At 40.6% G+C, this 8,109-nt stretch overlaps 1 pseudogene; it reads right to left on the bottom strand.

Annotated features, from left to right (window-relative positions):
- Positions 1-3,129: 3,129 nt before the first annotated feature.
- LOC132426269 (mitotic spindle assembly checkpoint protein MAD1-like) lies at positions 3,130-4,576 on the bottom strand (annotated as a pseudogene).
- Between the last annotated feature and the right edge of the window lie 3,533 nt (positions 4,577-8,109).

Raw genomic sequence — 8,109 nt, 5'->3', positions numbered from 1 at the left:
AGACAGGATCATGAAGAAAGAAAATCTGAACAGACTGATTACTAGTAAGGAAATTGAATCAGTAATCCAAAAAACTCCCAGCAAACAAAAGTCCAGGGCCAGGTGAATTCTACCAAACATTCAAAGAATTAATACCAATCCATCTCAAACTCTTCCAAAAAATAGACGAGGAGAGATTACTTCCAAACTCACTTCACAAAGCCAGCATTACCCTAATACCAAAACCAGACAAGGATACTACAAGAAAAGAAAATTAGAGGCCAATGTCACTGATAAATATAGATGCAAAAATCCTCAGGAAAATATTAACAAACTGAATTCAACAATGCATTAAAAGAATCATACACTGTGATCAATTGGAATTTATTCCAAGGATGCAAGTATGGTTCAACAACAGCAAATTGATCAATGTAATATGCTACATTAACAAAATGAATGATAAAAAATAATACAATCATCTCAATAATAGCAGAAAAGGTACTTGATGAAATTCAACATCCATTTATGATAAAAACTCATAACAAAGTGGGTATAGAGGAAATGTACCGTAGTGTAATAAAGGCCATATATGACAAACCCACTGTTAATGTCATCCTCAATGGTGAAAACCTGAAAGCTTTCCCTCTACGATCAGGAACAAGACAAGGATGCTCACTCGTACCACTCTGTCCAATATAGTACTGGCAGTCCTAGCCAGTGCAATTAAACAAGGAAAAGAAACAAAAGACATACAAAATTTGAAAGGAAGAATTGAAACTGTCACTATTTGCAGATGACAGTGAAACTGTACTACTATCTTTCGCCACACATCAGAATTAACTCAAAATGGATTAAAGACTTGAATGTAGGACCTGAAACTATAAAACTCCTAGCAGAAAATATAGGTGGCAGTAAGCTCCTTGATATTAGCTTTAGATATATATACTTTTTTGAATTTGACACCAAAAGCAATGGCAACAAAAGTAAAAGTAAAAAAGTGGGACTACATCAATTTAAAAAGCTGTTACACAGCAAAGGAAGCCTCCAACAAAACGAAAAGGCACCCTACAGAATGGTAGGAAATATTTGCAAATCACAGATCTGATAAGGTACTAATGTCCAAAATATATAAAGAAGGCATCATAGCTCAATAGCAACACACACACACACACACACACACATACACACAAATCTGATTTTAAAAATGGGCAGAGATTCCGAATAGACATTTTCCCAAAAAAGACACACAGATGGCCAACAGGTACATGAAACGATGTTCAATATCACTAATCATCAGGTATATGCAAATCAAAACCACAGTGAGATTTAACCTCACACATGTCAGAATGGCTATTATTAAAAAGACAACAAATAAAAAGTTTTGGCAAGGATGTGCAGAAAAAGGAACAGTTGTACACTGTTGGTGGGAATGTAAATTAGTGCTACCACTACGGAAAACAGTATGGAGGTTCCTTAAAAACTTAAAAAAAACAACTACCATACGATCCAGCAATTCCACTTCTGGGTATTTGTTCAAAGAAAATAAAAACACTAACTCAAAGATACATACACCCCCATGTTCACTGCAACATTATTTACAATAGCCAAGACATGGAAACAACCTGTGTCCAACAATGAATGGATAAAGAATATGTGATATATATAACATATATAATTAAATATTATATACAAAATATTATTCAGCAATAAAAAAGTAGGAAATCTTGCTATCTGTGACAACATGGATGGACCTCGAGGGCATTATGCCAAGTGAAATAAGTTACACAGAGAAAGACAAATACTGTATAGTCTGTCTTATATTTGGAATCTGAAAAACAATCCAGAAAAACAAACTCATGGATACAGAAAACAGACTGGTGGTTGCCAGGGGCAGGGGCTGGGGGCTGGCAAAGTGGGTGAAGGTAGTCAAAAGGTATGAGCTTCCAGTTAACAAATAAATAAGCCACTGGGAATGTAGGTACAGCATGATGATTACAGTTAATACTACTGTATTGTATATTTGAATGTTGCTAAGAGAAGAAATCTTAAAAGTTCTCATCATGAGGAAAAACACTGTAGCTATGTATGGTGACTGACGTTAACTAGACTTACTGTGGTATCATTTCAAAACATATACAAATATAGAATCATTACATTTACAGCTGAACCTAATATGCTATATGTCAATTACACTTCAATTAAAACAAGAAAAGCATTTTAAAATCTTTGTGTAATTTTATTTGTAAAAAATTTTCAAAATAAATGTATTCAATATTTAATTATTTAATATTTAATTATGGGCCGTGGATCAAACGCATGCTTTAAAAATGAACATGCACATAGTGGTGTGCATACTGCACATTTTTTTTACAAAGGGGTGCACAATCAAGCAAGTCTGGAGAAAACAGCTGGAACGAGCCTACGACAGCTCAGTGTGGCCGGTGCAGCCTAGCCTTGTGCCTGTGGTGGAGGAGTGACAGGACGAGGACTGAGGAAAGGATTGAGGTGTGCTCCGGAAGACAGGGTATGCGAGCCTTCTGAACAGGTGGAGGAGAAGGAACCTAGCTTAGAGGGCATCTGAGGGACAAAGAAAATCAGGAGCTGCCTGAGTCACCTAAACCCACCCAGCAGCAAGCACAGGTGACTCCAAAGACCTGAAGAAGGAAGAGAGGCGTCTCCAAGCCCCGTCTAATGCTAGGGCAGAGCCCTGTTCCAAGCCTGGGCACCTGCTCCCACCACTGCTCACCTTCCCGCCCTAAAGCCCCTGAAAGCCGCAATTCTTTTAATTGTTGGGGGAGAAAGGCAATTAACACCATTTTCCAAGTTCCTAATTTTAAGTCATAGCATCAGAAATGGACAGACCTGTATCCACTGTCTCGCAGAAAGCACTTTTGATGTTCCGAAGCATCCACTCGATGGCGGCCGGAAGCGGGTAGCAACGGAGCTGCTCCTTTCAAGGTACCGCCCAAGTACAGGTGGGAAGGTGGAAGGGAGATGCTCAAAGGCAAAGGCAGGGATTCTGAGGGACAGAAGTGCACCCGGAAGGGAAGCTGCACAGGGTCTGGGTAAGAAACGAAGGCGGGAGGCTGCCCCTTACTCGCTAAGGGCTCCGGCCAAGTCGCTCTCTGGGCCTCGTCTTCCTCACCTTCTTCAGCAGCATGACGAGTTCCGGTCTCTGGGCCACGCCTCCCGAGTCTCCGGCTTCTTCCTCTCCTCCAGGAGCTGACTGCTGATTTGGCGGACCTCCTCCTCGAACAGCTGCCTGACCTTCTCCAGCCCGGGACGCTGCTGGTGATGGAGCTGCTCCTGTCTTTCAGGGCAAGCTCTCTCTGCTGAGACCCAACAAAGAACATGGAACTGTCTCCCGGGTCCTAATGTTCAAGTCCAGGGCCTGGTCCAGTCTCGCCCAGCTCTGCAGCTTCGCCAGCAGCCTCGCCTTCTCTGGCTCCAGATTCAGCAGATTTTCCTGCATCTCCTGACGTCCCAGCCTTCGCTGCAGCCCCTCCGGTTTTTCTCTGAGCAGCCTGTTTGTTGTTCTCGCACTTCTCCGGCGGGGAGGCTTCTCTTCCCTCAGTTCGTTTAGCTCCCGCCATCTTGCGCAGCGGCACCGCTCAGACTTCCTGTTCTTCAGCATCGCAGCAGGAATAATTGATGCTCCAAATCCTTAATCTTTTTTTTTTTTTTTTTTTTTTTTTTTTGCGGTACGCGGGCCTCTCACTGTTGTGGCCTCTCCCGTTGCGGAGCACAGGCTCCGGACGCGCAGGCTCAGCGGCCATGGCTCACGGGCCCAGCTGCTCCGCGGCATGTGGGATCTTCCCGGACCGGGGCACGAACCCGCACGAACCTCCACATCGGCAGGCGGACTCTCAACCACTGCGCCACCAGGGAAGCCCGTCCAAATCCTTAATCTTATGCTCCTGGTCTGCTCTCACTTCTTGGCCGGCCTGGAATTCCTAAATTTTCTGAATAGCTTCCGGCCTTTTTTTTTTTTTTTTTTTTTGCCCGTGTGTGCTGCAAGGCCAGCTGCACGCACCTTCAGCTTCTGCTTCTCAGACTCTAGGAACTTCACCTGCACCTCCTAGCTCTGCACTCGACTACCATTCCGAGATCTTCCCCTTTAAAGCACTGATGGTCTCACTGGCTTCTGCCAGGCCCTCCTTCTCCCGCGGGTTCTCGCTGTCTGCGTCCAGGCTCTGCTTACGCAATCTGTTGCGCTCCAGCTGCTCTTTCATCTTCTCGTCCACCTCGGCCTCCTGTTCCTGAAGCTGCTGAATGCGTGTCAAGAGCTGCTTGTTGTGGTCAGGCTCGAGATGCCGACCCCTGGCACTAGTGCTGGACGCTCGCTCCAGTTCCACTCAAGCCCTCTTGTGACTCGGCTCCATCTGCATCTTTTCCAGCTCCATCTGGATGAGGCAAGTCTGAATGTATCTGCTTTGTGTGTTTGTCCAACTGCATTTCTGCTGGTACTTAATCTGCAGAGAACCTTGGGTAGAGGTGGAAACATCCAGTCCAAATCCTCCCTCCACTCCCTGAGAAATGAAATTTTTCAAGACCTTAGGGTGGATAGGAAGGTGGTGTTTTCCCCCAGGTGTTCCATGCCTCCCTCCCTCCCTCCCTTCCTTCCTTTTTTCCTTCCTTCCTTCCTTCCATCTTTACCTCCTTTACTTCTCTCTTCTTTTTATCCTGTACTAAAGGTAACATCATCATGCTGATTTTCCATTTTTGGTTCTTACTTTCATCACTCCCAGGAAAAGGGCTTCTAGGGTGCTGCTTATTTTCTTAAGCTGGGTGCTGGTTACATTTGTGAAAATTCATGAAAGTAGAGAATTATCATTTGTCAGTTTTCTCTATATAAAATTCTGATCAAATATTTTATATGGGCTATATTTTGTCTCTATTGAACATCCAAGCTTGACCTGTTTTTGATATTAATTCTAAAATTCCCTCTCAACTTCCTTATAACATCTGTTATTTCTGAAGGCCTAGCTCATGTTTCCTCATTCAGTTCAATGACTGAATTCTCAAACGTTATCCTTCTTATACTCCCACTATTGATTTTAGCGTTGGTATTGCTGTTGTTGCTATTTAAGTCCTTAATTTACAGGTGCTTACTTTTTGACACTTGAAAATCATTTTAAAAATTAAATTGCAACTTTAAAATGTAGTTCTCAAAAATTGCAACTTGTTCAACTTGACTGTATATGAGAACGTGAAATCTAAAGGTGCCTTAAAAAAATCTAGACATAAGAAAAAATATTATCAGAAAGAGACATTATTATATAAATACAATAACAGAACTTCTGCTATGTAGGTAATGCAGACAGTTCTAGTTATCTAGTCAATGAGCACACAGCAAGTACTTAAAAAATTTTCATTTCCATTCTTTTGTTCATCTTCTCCCTCCTTCCCTTTCTGTCTCTTTCCTTTCCCTGCCTTTTCTTTATTTTCCATTCCTTCCTTCCTTCCTTCCTCTCTCCTTCCTTCCCTCTCTTCCTCCGTCCCTCCCTTCCTCCCTTCCTTTCTTTCTTTCTTGGAACTGGAACTAGATTCAGGTTAGATATTTTTGGCAAGAATGCTTCATAGGTGGATTGTGTACTTCCATCAGGAGGTACAAATTAGCTAGTTGTCTTTGTTTTTATGATGCCAGTGGCCATTCATTACCATTGCCTAAATTCAGGATTTCATTAGGAGTTTGAAAAATGGTATTTTTCTATGTTTTTTTCTGTGTTTTTTAGCTGCAATATTTCCATAGAGAGAAACATGTCCTCAATAATTTGTTGGCTGTCTCTGATGTCGTTGTCAGGATAAATGTCTGGTTATTTCCTTTCATTTACCAGTTTTTAAACAACAAGTTAATTCTATATATCTTCCTAAAGCGAAGACTGGGAATTTAAAAATATATATTTTTGTATCTTTACAAACTCGTAGAATTAGCTATATTATGTTCTAATATATTGCAGTGGTTATTCTTATCAATACTCGTATTTTTTCACCTTTGACCTTGTGGGAACCTTTTCAAGGGAGTTTATGATGCAACTCCAGCTGTGTTTGATAGCATCTTTACTTTCACATACAGCAACTTATCCTGTACATTTCCTAGATTCACCATATGTCTCTTAGGAATAAGAATATTATCATAGATAACCATATTAGAAATATCAAATTTAAAATAATGATAAAATAGTATTCTCTAAAATATATCCTATATTTGACATTTGCTAGCTCAATTATTCTAATTTGAACTAATTAGCAATCCTGCATAGCAATTACTTTCCAATCTAGGATCCATATTAGAATCATACATTGCATTTATTTGTTATATTTAAGGAATATTACATTTTAAAGATAGGCATCATGAGTTCATAACAATAGTTCCAATTCAAATTTAGAAGTTCATGGGGTTTTGAGGTTCTGTTTTTTTTTAACCTAGTATCTTAAATCTTATATCTGTAGAGTCTGTCTCCTACGTGGAAAATTTGGTTGCCAAGAATAACAAAAGGATTACTTATTTTCATATACTTTTTTCTTATATTATCATTATTTTACTTTTTATTTTAAGATTTATTGAATCAACTGAAAGGTTTCAAAGATAGTAGTCTTTAGAAATTTATACTTCTAAATATTTTTCTAACATCTGAGCTCTTTCCATCTCCTTTAGCTCAAATCTCATTGCTGTAATTTTATGTCAGTTACTTCCAGTTGAATGATAAAACTGGATGAGGTTAAAGTTGCTAAGGCAGCGTCTAATCAATAATCCCTTGCACAGCCTCAGAGCAGAAGTATTTTGCTCATCTGGTGGATCTGATGCTAATAACTTTTTGCCCTCTTGTGAATTAAGGCAGTGCTTCTTAAGCCTGACGTGTATACATGTTCACCTAGGGATCTTGTTAAATTGCAGATTCTGATTTAGTAGGTCTGAAGTGGGGCCTGAGTTTTCTGCATCACTAACAAAATCCTAGGAGTTGTTGATGACACTTGTCCCTGGATCACAGTTTGAGTAGCAAGAATTTAAGGTTTTCTTGGCTAAGTTTAGGGTTTTCTGGGCTAAGAATTTTTTCAGATGATTAATGTGCTACATTTCTTCTTTTCGTCATCTTGTAATTTATAGTTTTCTGGATGTCTGGGCAGGTAATTGACGATGTAGCAGTACCAAAATTGAGGTGGCTGCTTTTCCTGGGTTTCATTTTCTCCATTTTACTCATTCTCTTTATTGATGCCCTCTTTAGGCTGTCATTGGTAAAGAGGCCCTCTGCAGAGCATTAATCTGTGACCCTAGTGTCTAACTGGTCTACTTCCTTTACCTTAACCATGGCATAGTTGTCAGCACCCTCCATCACTGCCCAGGGAGGCTTAGTATATCATGATTGAGGGTCATAGTGTCTTCACATCTAGCAAGGTGACAATCACCACTGTTTGCAGTAAGAATGGCGTTATTGGGTTGCTTTCCTGGGGCCAGTCATTGAATTCACCTTTTTCCCATTCTCATTATGTTGGTGGTGGTGTTGGTAATTTGGTGTGGTTAACACCTATGATGGTCATGATCTGCTACGTAGTTAATGCCTTGAACTGGAACACCATCTATACAGTAAGTCCCCTACATATGAACATTCAAGTTGCGAACTTTCAAAGATGTGAACATGTGTTCGTATGTCCAATCACGCAGTCAGTTCACATGTCTGGCATACATTGTCACGGGCAGCTTGCCCTCCGTTTCCTATTGCTAACAGTTCTTCAGCTCTACCATCTCCCACCTCCTCTCCCTCCTCCTGTCAGTAACTCTTCTTGCCTGTTCACTCTATGCCAGCCCCTGTATGCCAGCTGTTGTACTGTACAGCTGTACTTTTCAAGGTACTATACTGGAAGATTAAAAATGTTTATTTTTTGTGTTTGTGTTTTATGTATTATTTGTGTGAAAAGTATTATAAACCTATTACAGTACAGTACTATATAGCCGATTGTGTTAGTTGGGTACCTAGGCTAACTTTGTTGGACTTACAAACAAATTGGACTTAAGAACTCACTCTCGGAATGGAGCTTGTTCTTATGTAGGGGACTTACTGTAACAGCTGCTGTTGTACCTAATTCCCTTCAATAACATCAAACTACTTAGTTTCTCCACTTCTATACCAC

Source organism: Delphinus delphis, chromosome 5 (genome assembly GCF_949987515.2).
Source record: "Delphinus delphis chromosome 5, mDelDel1.2, whole genome shotgun sequence".
In the NCBI taxonomy this organism is placed as follows: Eukaryota; Metazoa; Chordata; class Mammalia; order Artiodactyla; family Delphinidae; genus Delphinus; species Delphinus delphis.
Note: the sequence above shows the minus strand (reverse complement) of the source record. Positions and strands in the feature narration are given on the sequence as shown.